The following is a 12,602-nucleotide window of genomic DNA, read 5'->3' as shown; positions in this document are numbered from 1 at the left end:
TTCTTCGTCTTCAGGCATTCGCCTCCTCGGAAGCATGCCCTCTCCCCCTGCATCCAATCGTGTGTCATATTGGTCGCTGAGTACTTTTTGTTGACTTTGGTACAGATCTTGGTTGCTGGTTTGTAGACCCTGGCCTCTTCGGCCGCTTACGGGTTACATGATTTCACGTGGTTTTAAAGCAGCCTTCAAGTTTATATGTTTTGTCTCAACGGTTGCATTTGGAAAAGTTTCTTGCCTCAGTGTTTATTCTTTTGATGTGTCTTTTTAGTCCACCAACTTCTTTACACAGCTTTCTACAATCATTACACTGAAAGCTTGCTGTAGTTAATTCAAATTTTTTGTTTCCACCCTTTCGTCCCGTTGAAAAGTTTACCTGTTGGCATTCCCATTTTTCCAAATTTTCGATCCGCTTGGTTATTCTTTGTTCCCATTCTTTCCTGTCCATTACTATCTTGGTTGCTTCAATCCACTTTGTCCCTGCCTCTCTCATAACATTCCTCCAGTAAAAAAATAGTTTTGCGGAGTATCCCGGATAATTCTTGATATTTTTCAGGCTGCTTAGCCATCTCAATAACGCTATCTTTACTGTTCGTTCAATTTTCATTCTCAGTATGTAGCCTACGTTCAAGGGTACGTTTCTCTACTTTCAAGATTATAGATATGATACCAAACAAGTTGCGAATGTCCTGCATGTGTACTCCCTCAGCCTGCATTTGTTTCAAAGGTGGTCCTTTTATGTCGCTCCAGAGGTATCAGTATCTTTTGTCAATCCAAAATTGTAAACTCTTAACTTCCCTTTTATACCATGGTCGAGTACTGCAGTCAAACAGTGGTCCGCTTTCCACGCATACTTGTAGTGTTTGTGCTTGTTTTTTCTTTGGGAGCATGTTTTTTTTTGGTATTGTGGTCACAAATTTGCTCATTAATATCCTGCACGCTTATCCGATTTTGTATATCTGCTTTCGGTCCCAGCTAGCAGCGCAAGATGAGTAACTGTTCGGATTCTTCCGATCCAAGAAATGCCTCTTCTTTGTCCTCATTGTTTTTCATTTCGAATTTACCCAATATTTTCTTGATCATGTTCAATTTCTTGATCATGTTTTCAGTTTTTCTTTGTTCCCCGATGACAGCGGTGTCGTCGGCAAATAGGGATAGAATAAATTTACAGTTTTCGTCTCATTGTTATGTTTCTCTATTTTTATCAAATCTGGCAACGCCATTTTACACATATTGTATTCAACGCGATTTTACACTTGTTTGTTCGTACTTAGCATCTGAAATAGTTTTTAAGTTCAGGTTCCGCTATGCGCATCAATAATTTGTGATATAAATTGAAAAAACAGGGAGATGTTGAGCAGCCTTCCCTTAACCCTCTTTCAGGGTTTCAGTTTTTGCTATCCCCTTCTTTTGCTTTTATTTGGTAACTGGTTGCCTCATGTAAATCTTTTAGGGAATCTGGGAAAGATCCCAAAACATCACGCAGTTTTCCCAGAGAGCAGGTTTATCTACTCTGGGATACGCTTTACGGAAGGTCCAGAACTCTCGGCGGTGGCTGTGGTTGAAAGATGTTCCTCTTTTTCTAATTTTTGAGAAAGAGTTTACCCTTTGGGGATTGTGTAGTACGCACCAGTCGTGATGTTCTCCTCCTGCTTCAGTTGTTGAAGTCATGAGACAATACCTACCATTTGCTTCACGAGTCCTTTCCCTTCTAATGTGAGCATTATGATCAGGACCAACTGTTAATACTTTGGATTTTGGGGTTCTAGTCATTTCTAGTAATTTCATTGTCTAGGCAGTGTCTGTGTTCTTCTATTCCAATAATTCCGTTACACCCTAGAGTTTGGTACGCATACACAATTTTCAGGCTGTGTGTTTCGACGGCGCTGGTACGTTCCGGAAAACGTTTCTTCTGGCCTTCCTCTATCCAGGATTTGACAGTCTCACCCCTGAGTACTTTTCCGCTGCGCTGGGAGTGAATAAAGACCGTTTGATTTCCTATTCCTCTAAGCCATTTTACTCCTTGCGTTTTTTTTCCGGAGCTCAGTTACGAGGATTATCTCCCACTTTTTGCCTTCCACATCGTTATAACCTTTTTCAGTCTATTTTCATCTGTCTCATGGACCAAAATGCCTTGCAGGTTTCATGTAGTTATCACTATGAGTGGCTTGTCCTTCATGTCAGAACGGTGAGTTTGACCTCTTTGCCCCCTTTGTCTCTACGGGCTTCGAGGTGTTCCTCAGTGCGGTATGGAGACAGAGACTTTTGTTTCAGTCCTCTTTATTCGGGAGCTCGTTTGAAATCTTCGGGTCCTGCGCGTGGCCGACGCAGTTTATTAATTCCTCGTCTTACCCTCCGATGTGTCCTGGTCGAGGTGGGGCCGAGGATCTGTTTCCTTCGTTTCCCCCTGCCTTTTTTCTGTTTGTTTCTTTCGGCTCCTCCGAGTGTGTCGCAGGAATGATTTCCCATAGCATTCGGAGGTTACACACGGCCAAGTTGAAAGCGTCTTCGTTGGCTCTACCGCTCGCTCCGTCTAAAGAAGACAATTTTTGGTTAAATACTTTGTTCCAGTTAAAGTTTTTCAAACTTGAGCGTTTTGTGAAGTTTCGCAACACGGTGTTAGCTTATCTTTCATTAAGTGCTTCGAATGGAGTGAAGTTTGTCTTCATGTGCTCTATAAGAAGTTTGAACTTTTGCTCGGTACGTTCTTTTAGATATGTATAACGTAGTTTTTAAGAGAGCCAAAGGTTCCTCCGACCCCACCAGTGGCCTGATGATCTCAAACAGGCACTTTTAATAATTATATAGTTTCATTTTTGCAGAAGTGATTAATCTTATTTGAGAAGAAACCGGAGTCCTGATCAATGTTAAGTTCTCTGGGAAGTTCGTTATTAGCGCATTTTACAAAGTTTTGCTAGAGCAGAAATAGGTTAACGGCCAGTGAGAAAATGCATCGACGGCTACTAGGGCGTATTTTTTCCTCCCTTTACGTAATTAACTGGCCCTTATAAGTCCAATTGGACTATTCCGTTGGCTTCCTTTGGCACAAACATTTCTCCTACGTCACTCTTGGCTATGTCAGACTTAAAATTTCTACCTGCTTCTAGGTAGTTTTTGCATAATTTGGCCGTCGCTTCCAAGTTACAGTGCATCATGGGCATCCATATCAACTCAAAGGCTGCATAGATTTTTTCGCGGCAGGGTGTTAGGGTGTTAGTAGTACAGTCGGTTCTTAATTGGGCTCGCCAGCGCCTTCGATTTTGCGAGTCTCCCATCCATCTAAAGGTAGTTTTTTTGACGGCGAGGCCTGGGAAGTGTTGTCCGTAGTTTTGGCCCAGGCTCGTAATAATCTCTTCCACCTTCGGATTCTTGTCCCGTATTGCGTCGCGTATGATCTTGAGCATGGGGTCCTTTTCTGTGTATGCTTCGACCATCTTTATGGAAAAGATGCCTGGGTGTTCCATCCGCCGCACCACCTAACCGTCTATGACTGAGTAGATCGTTTTTTCAGTATTAATGAGATGGTAGAAAAAGCCAGCGAAATTCTACAGGGACGAGATCATCGTGTTCAGTTTTTGGATGACGTTTTTTGCTGGGATAGTGTTTCTTGCAGGATCACCCCTATGTCCAAATCGGAGCTGCTTCAACCAAATGTCGAGACAGGGTTGGTCAGAATTTTCAAAATCACCTTGAGATTCACGTTTTTTGATTGCGTATGGGTTTACTATGGCTGTACTACTATCCTTGATTTTTGGAGTCGAGGTGGAAAGTTTTTAGGCCATATTATTCGAAAAGAATTTATTGTTAATTCGAGAAGCAACTGGCTTGCGTTCCTTGAGAACAAAATTTGATTTTCCGCTTTCACCTCATGCATAAAACACGCGATATGCAAATATCTGTCTTGCCATTGGCTGTGTTTCGCTCACATGACTCGACCGGCCTGCTTGCTTACTGGATGTGTTTGCATATTCACCGAATTTTGTGTTGCATTTGGTTGAAACGTAATTGCCTGTTTTTCCGCCCTCCGCCGTTCGGTTTCTGCAAGTATCTGTCAGAAAATTATCTTCCCCAAAGTGTTCTTATTTATTTTTTTATCGCCCTTGGTAGATTTAATGCTTGGTTTATCATGTTTATTTTGCAAACGGTAAATGTTGAAACCTAATGGCTTGTAGGGAGCGCATTGAATGATGGGTATCTTGATAAATAATCTACCAACCCCATTTTGACCCTTGGCGGTGTTCTTTCCTACAGTCATAAGGTAATAATCTATCGTACCACCGGGTTAGCGTGCTAAAAGTTGTTTTGTTACCTTTGGGCGATGAATCCAGTAACGTTAGTATTGCTTTATATTCTGAATTGATTGGAAACCATTGTCCATAAATGTAATTTCGATTAGGTTCTGTAGCCCATACGACGGCTGTAGTTTGGGTTTGTGCATTGAATACTTGCGATTGGCGGCATTTAGGTAACTCGAGTCGAAAAAAATGATTGCTATCCCTCCTGGCTGTGCTGTTCCAGCATTACGCTCTGTCCATTATGGCTTGCGTCGCAAACAAAACGCGTTTCCCAGTGTATGTTGAAATGGTTGACCTCGGTTACATTGGCCACCAATCGCTTAAAAGAATCAAACGCCGTTTCGCACTCTTTTGCCCAAAGGAAGTCTTGATTCTGGCTCATTAACGGCGGAGCACTTATTTCCACATGATTTGCCAGGAACTTATGAAAACTGTGTAGTGCTTCCAAATTGCTTATTGCGAGCCACTGGCAATTTGATTTCGGAATTTCGCATTTTCGTAGTTTTAGTGACGCGTTTGCTACGGCATATTTTCGTAGAATTTTCTCTACCAAGGCAACCTTTTGATTCTTGGCTCCCCTGGAGACGAATAGTATTTTGTCTATAAATGCATTTGCCTGCAGGAATTCTTTTATGAGAGTGTAACCACTCTTTGTAATTCTGCGGGCATGATTATTAGTCTGTAATAACCGTGCTTAAAGCGGGAGGTCCCGGTGGATTGTCCTCCAAATAATGAGAAACTAATTGCTTTTTTCAGTTGTTTTCGAATCTGGAGCTACTTGCCCATACGCGTACGTAAAGTCTAGTGTTGTAAAATAGATTCCCCGTCTTTTCTCCCTGCGATTGTTTGGCTTATTTGTCCATTTATTCGTCTATGTTAGGCATTTGGTTTTGTTTTTGCGTTTTCTTCTCAATTCTCTTGATTCGAGCGCCAATTTGCAACTCCCGTCTTTTTTAGTGCAATTACTATTGGGGACACGAAAGTGTTCGTCCGAACACTCTTCAAGTTTTATGATAAGCCCTTCTGCATTAGACGCGTGATTTCCTTATCTACTTTGTCCTGTAGACAAATTGGCACTCTCCGCCCTTTTTGTTGCACAATTTGTAATGTGCAAAAGAAACCTTCCCGTACCATGGCATTGCGTATGCGTCCTAACCTGGAAAAAAAATTGGGAACAAGCTAAAGAAATATGAAATATTAGGTCATGCTCTTCCTAGGCACTTGTGTTTCCCTCTGCCACTCTCAATACTCAATCACTCTGGACCACTTGCAAACCCAACGATGCCGTCAAGCTTCGCCCCAGGATCGATTGATGGTTTCCTGCAAGGACCGAGGTCCTCTGCTGAATGGCCCAAAGGCTGAGATCGGTCTTTACTTCTGCTTTGCCAAGTACGTGGATTCTGTTGTTATTATAGCATAAACATTTGTCCGTCCCTGAGGTTAAATGAGTAGTTGCCTTGCCCATGGCTTGTTTCAGTTCTGGCGAGCTGAAGATGGTTGAAGGGGAGGGTCTGTCAAGCCCCAACCACATACTTTCACCGCACGCGTTGACCAGGACCCTGGCATTGGGAACCTTAAATTCAGTTTCATTCTTTTCTGCCTAATTTTTTAACACTATTACCATGTACTCGCGCGATCCCGACGCTGCGAATCAATCAACAAATTGGTTCTGACCACTGCTCGCCAATCTTTTTTACTCTGATTAGATTCCTGCTCGTTCTGCACCCTCCCAACGCGTCCTCTACCTCTCCACAGGTTACTTCCCTGATGGGTCCCACGGCATGTCCTTTCAAAATATCGGATTTTCAGTTTGTCGCATTCGTAGCTGGGCACACATTTATGTGTTCAAATGTAAAGCACTTAAAGCAATCTTTAATCGTTACCAGCTCCACGTCAGATGTTCTCCACTGGCTTCTGTTTTATGCTAGTACGTGGCGGCGATGACGCTGGATTTTCCGTGTCCGATTTGTATGATCGATCTCCTCGTTCATAGGACAGGGAAATCTGATAGACTTCTTCAGTCGTTTTCGTCAAACGTGATAGCTCCCGCTTGGCAATCTGATTCTCTCATATCCATAATGAAATTGTCTTTTACGTCCTCCGCCGCGTTCGGGAAGTCGAATCGCTACGCCAACGCGCTCCGTTCCACGTGGAAATTTTAAAAGTCTCATTCTCGCGTTGTTTGCGTCCATAGAGTAACCCCCTTTTCATGCGTTACGTTACGTTCTCGTTTGAATACGCGGTCCATATGGTCCAAGATTCTAGGTTGTTGTCTCTCCGTTTTTATATCGCCGTGTGGCTGCCTTGCTTTAAAAATTCTCTGCGCCTCGTGTCTCCAAAGCATAAACAAAGATTGGACTTGAGTTTCTTCTCCGATTCGGTCCTGTTTTTTTCCCTTTTCTGTTCACATCCGGTGGAACGCGTTGACTTGGGCAGGTGTTAACGTCTGGCTCGATATCGTTTATCCCTCAATGAAATATAACTATCCATTCTTCCCAACAGGTTGGAGGATCGGCTGTTCTTGAATCCCAAAAGGAAACAATATTTAAAGTGTTGCCCCCTTTTTATCTGCTGGCTGAGCAATTTCGAAGTAGGAAAACAGATAGAGTCTGTGAAAGTAAAATTAAGGTCCAATTGTATACCATAGAACGTAAGGCATAACTGCAATTGTTATTTTAGGCGTATCCAGACGTCTAGAAAGAACAGCGATTAGAGAACGACGGTGGCCAGACATTCAAGGACATCATTATCAAAACTTTTTTAAAATATAAACTGTAACCCTAACCACTATGTCACAGTTGTGGTGTCAGGGGATGACGTATTTGGATAAGGGCAGACGCAATTATCGAACTTGTGTTCTTGTTTGGTTGAAAGAAGTCAGAACAAGCCACATAACAAGCTGATGCTGTTAAACCTAGCCGCAATACAACACCCGTGGATTCTGAATACCTGTGCAGATCAATTAATAGCGGGAAAAAATAATACCTTCAAACCGTATCAATTTTTGTAGAAGAAAAGACATTCTAACAATTTCACGCGGCCATGAGAGGATCAGTGGCGACCCGGGTTGAACTCCATAGACCAAAATTGCTAGTCAGACAGTTCCATACACCAAGTCTATGAAAAAATTTTAGTCATACATATTTCATACATTCTTCTAAATATATTTCATCAATTATTCAAAAAATTTGTTTCTTGTTTTGGCATAAAAGTTGGTGTATTGTGGAAACTGTATGACAAGCTGTTTTTTGACGGCGATTAGAATTTTTTTTTGAAAATTCCCAAAAAATGTTTGCATTTTTTTCAACCGCTATTTTTTTTGTGTATAACGCAGTCCTGGATACACAAAATTTGGACTTTTTCCGTTTTTTTTAGATAACGTTTTTCAAAAACGCTTAACACTCCTATTTCTTTTGTATGACATGTTTATGTATGCTTTGATCAATGTCTGATAATTTAAAAATTCAATTTTTGCTAATAGTCAATTTTTTTTTTAATTTTGCTATTGTACTTCGTTCTTTAGATAATTATTTGTAAAGAAACCAAGAAAAAAGAAAATTTGAAATATGGGGGGAAAGCGGAGAAGGGCTATTTTCCAGTTCCCTCCTTTTAGTTTTTTCTGAAATTCATCACATGAAAGTCTATTTAAAATGACTTTTCTTGTTAAGAACTGCATCAAAACGTGCCAGGGTGAACAGGTGAACAAATTTTGACAACATTTCTTACATGCAAATGCCGTGTGAACAATTTTTGAGCAGCCTAATTTTGTAATTTTACCAGGGGATGGGAAACTGGAAAAGACTCCTAGGTTTGAGTAAACGATGGTTTTTGTCACTTGTGTTCGGTCACGTACACATCCCATAAACTTTTGAGAAATTAAGTAAAAAAAAATCTGTTTTTTTTCTGGTTTAAGGGAAAATGATAGTCATACAATTTCTATATAAGAAAAATGATTAATCAAAGACCTTTATTGCAATTTTCTGTACTAATGGAATTGCATGAAAAGTGTATGATTAGCATTTTTTCATACATGAAAATTGTATGACTAGCATTTTTGGTCAACCCTGGGAGATGCACATCAGGCACAGAAGGAAGACGAACTTTGCGGAACGTATTCTTCAAAAAAGTCAAGCAAAGAAGCCCAAGCAGAGTTATGCAGCAGATGAAGAAAAATACCAGATGAGGTGTAAAGAATTGTGGTTTCATATGAGCGAATGAATAGATCGGCAAAGAGCGACAAATATATCACCATAGTGATCGCTACTGTACGTTTACTAAAAGCTGAACTGGTAAAAGCTTTCATTGATGTTAATATAGACAATTCCCCAAGGGGATCACGAGAAGAAGCTTAGGCAAGGAGGTTGAGGCCACGAATACTCGCCGGGTCGAGGTCGGGGACTTATATTGCGGCTATTGCGACTCAAAATGGGTATGTTGCGACTTTGCGCGACCGAAGAAATTTTATGCGACTTTGCGCGAAAATAGCTTTTGTTTTTTGGGACCATGTGCGGGCCTTCTCGTGGCGGTCCTGTATAAGATCAGCATGTATGCTGTTCTAGCTAACTGCACTTTGAAAATACATATATACTGGATTACATTTCTAAATGCAACTGTTTTACAGTTTTGCAAGCAAAAAAAAACGACAGTAAAATCAAATTCTTGGTGAAATTTTGATTGTGTACGACTTTATGTTTCGACTTTGTGTTCGACTTTGTGTTTCGACTTTGTGTGCGACTTTATGTTTCGACTTTGTGTTCGTCTTTACGTTACGACTCTGTGTTCGACTTCATGTTTCGACTTTGAGTTCGATTGTTCTGTCAAATTGTGTTCGACTTTATGTTTCGACCTTGTGTTCGACTTCACGTTTCGACTTTGTGTTCGACTTTATGTTTCGACTTTGTGTTCGACTTTATGTTTCGACTTAGTGTTCGATTTTATGTTTCGATTTTGTGTTCGACTTAATGTTTCGACTTTACGTTTCGACTTAGTGTTCGATTTTATGTTTCGACTTTGTGTTCGACTTTTTGTTCAATTTTAGGTTTCGACTGTGTGTTAGGTATCTTGCGACTATGTGCGACTCAAGCCTCTTGCGCGATGATGAAATTTTGGTCACAGAAAGTCCATTTCGGCGACCCATTTCGATCGCAACATGAGTCGCGGATCTCGACCCGGGTCGTAAAAGTCAATTTAATCCGGAAAATATAACGCTGTCCGACAAAAAGCGATGTATGCAGCTTTTCAAGTGGTCATAAAAACGCACGCGATGAATGCAAAGGGCGACGGAAGAGGTCGCGTTGGTTTCATTGAAGTATTGAACAAGGGGAGTTCGACAAAGTTACAAAAGCCCGTAGGCTGGGGAATTGCGGTTTTGCAACCTATGGCATGATGGAGGTGGATGGTCATCCATTAACTCTGACGACTATACGCTGATGTCGATTTGACGCTAGGGAAAAGATACCGAGTCAAAGGTTGCTCAATCTTTGATTTCGGTTAACGGCAAAAAGTCGCAAACTTGATAAGACAGCGGCTCCTCGATATCCAGTTTATGCAATGCGGGAATGGAACCCTAACTTAAGATCAAAGAGTACATGCCTGCAACCAATGGATCCACAGGACGAGCAACTCCGGGGCTACTGCAACAAGCCGCCAAAATAACGGGGAAGATGAAAGTGATCGCGGGTTGCAGTCCATCTTTAATCGGAAGGGATATAATGCGCCAGGGAATAAAGACAATTGACCAACCAGCAGTCATGAAATTGCAGAAGAAAAAACAACTAGACGAATTTTCTAGTACGGCTAGAAAAGCTTGAAAAAGTGCCAGTTGCTGTCTTTGGAACACTTAGTTAACCTGAATGAATGTTGGACAAATTACTTTATCTACTCAATTGTAATCATGGTCAAGAAGCACAGCTCAGTAGAGTTAGCGCCTGAATGTTGGGAATTGATTAAGCAGGTACTGGAACATAAGAACATAAGAACCGAAAAGAACCTTAGAACACGGTCGGACTAAAGCTTAGCTAGACTAGGAGGCACATGTCAATTTTTCGACCACAGATTCAACAGCCCCTATGATCAACTTCAGCTGGGCTCTAGTACTATTATGCATTGTATTTTCTCATTAGAATGCGAGGTATCAACCAGCACGTACCGTTTTAAAACCGGGGTTGTTTGGTTAAAAACGATGCCTGAGGATTTTCAACGATTTAGGGTTAGGATACTCAGCAATTTCTTTGACGCGCATGCAGTGGTTCTTATCGCAGAAAGATTTTGACAAAACTAGATCGTCAGAATATGATTCTCAAACAGAAACATACTTTCGCAATTTCAAAATGTGAGTGGCCGGGCACATAATTACCACCTCAGGTATTCCCACCATTGGCCCTGAGGACGACACTTATCGAAAGCCTGAAACTTCCAAAAAATCATCAGAATCAAATTCATATTGATATTTGTTCAAAAACATGCTTAAGTATCTACCGGACTCAACCAAAAACTTCGAGAGCACAAAACTCAAAGTTCGAGAGCATAAAACTCAAAGTTCGAGAGCATAAAGGGCGTTCGAGAGCATAAAACTCAAAGTTCGAGAGCATAAAACTCAAAGTTCGAGAGCATAAAACTCAAAGTTCGAGAGCATAAAACTCAAAGTTCGAGAGCATAAAACTCAAAGTTCGAGAGCATAAAACTCAAAGTTCGAGAGCATAAAACTCAAAGTTCGAGAGCATAAAACTCAAAGTTCGAGAGCATAAAACTCAAAGTTCGAGAGCATAAAACTCAAAGTTCGAGAGCATAAAGGGCGTTCGAGAGCATAAAACTCAAAGTTCGAGAGCATAAAACTCAAAGTTCGAGAGCATAAAACTCAAAGTTCGAGAGCATAAAACTCAAAGTTCGAGAGCATAAAACTCAAAGTTCGAGAGCATAAAACTCAAAGTTCGAGAGCATAAAACTCAAAGTTCGAGAGCATAAAACTCAAAGTTCGAGAGCATAAAACTCAAAGTTCGAGAGCATAAAACTCAAAGTTCGAGAGCATAAAACTCAAAGTTCGAGAGCATAAAGGGCGTTCGAGAGCATAAAACTCAAAGTTCGAGAGCATAAAACTCAAAGTTCGAGAGCATAAAACTCAAAGTTCGAGAGCATAAAACTCAAAGTTCGAGAGCATAAAACTCAAAGTTCGAGAGCATAAAACTCAAAGTTCGAGAGCATAAAACTCAAAGTTCGAGAGCATAAAACTCAAAGTTCGAGAGCATAAAGGGCGTTCGAGAGCATAAAACTCAAAGTTCGAGAGCATAAAACTCAAAGTTCGAGAGCATAAAACTCAAAGTTCGAGAGCATAAAACTCAAAGTTCGAGAGCATAAAACTCAAAGTTCGAGAGCATAAAACTCAAAGTTCGAGAGCATAAAACTCAAAGTTCGAGAGCATAAAACTCAAAGTTCGAGAGCATAAAACTCAAAGTTCGAGAGCATAAAACTCAAAGTTCGAGAGCATAAAGGGCGTTCGAGAGCATAAAACTCAAAGTTCGAGAGCATAAAACTCAAAGTTCGAGAGCATAAAACTCAAAGTTCGAGAGCATAAAACTCAAAGTTCGAGAGCATAAAACTCAAAGTTCGAGAGCATAAAGGGCGTTCGAGAGCATAAAACTCAAAGTTCGAGAGCATAAAACTCAAAGTTCGAGAGCATAAAGGGCGTTCGAGAGCATAAAACTCAAAGTTCGAGAGCATAAAACTCAAAGTTCGAGAGCATAAAACTCAAAGTTCGAGAGCATAAAACTCAAAGTTCGAGAGCATAAAACTCAAAGTTCGAGAGCATAAAACTCAAAGTTCGAGAGCATAAAACTCAAAGTTCGAGAGCATAAAACTCAAAGTTCGAGAGCATAAAGGGCGTTCGAGAGCATAAAACTCAAAGTTCGAGAGCATAAAACTCAAAGTTCGAGAGCATAAAACTCAAAGTTCGAGAGCATAAAACTCAAAGTTCGAGAGCATAAAGGGCGTTCGAGAGCATAAAACTCAAAGTTCGAGAGCATAAAACTCAAAGTTCGAGAGCATAAAACTCAAAGTTCGAGAGCATAAAACTCAAAGTTCGAGAGCATAAAACTCAAAGTTCGAGAGCATAAAGGGCGTTCGAGAGCATAAAACTCAAAGTTCGAGAGCATAAAACTCAAAGTTCGAGAGCATAAAGGGCGTTCGAGAGCATAAAACTCAAAGTTCGAGAGCATAAAACTCAAAGTTCGAGAGCATAAAACTCAAAGTTCGAGAGCATAAAACTCAAAGTTCGAGAGCATAAAACTCAAAGTTCGAGAGCATAAAACTCAAAGT

The 12,602-nt window shown here is 40.8% G+C and overlaps 1 protein-coding gene across 3 annotated transcripts in view; it reads right to left on the bottom strand.

The window, feature by feature from the left end:
- Positions 1-12,602, bottom strand: part of LOC134853034 (uncharacterized) — a 273,968-nt gene that overhangs the window by 188,209 nt on the left and 73,157 nt on the right. The gene's annotated exons all lie outside the window — the stretch shown is intronic.

This window comes from Symsagittifera roscoffensis, chromosome 8, assembly GCF_963678635.1.
Source record: "Symsagittifera roscoffensis chromosome 8, txSymRosc1.1, whole genome shotgun sequence".
In the NCBI taxonomy this organism is placed as follows: Eukaryota; Metazoa; Xenacoelomorpha; order Acoela; family Convolutidae; genus Symsagittifera; species Symsagittifera roscoffensis.
The sequence above is the reverse complement of the archived record's forward strand: the minus strand, read 5'-3'. Positions and strand labels throughout refer to the sequence as shown.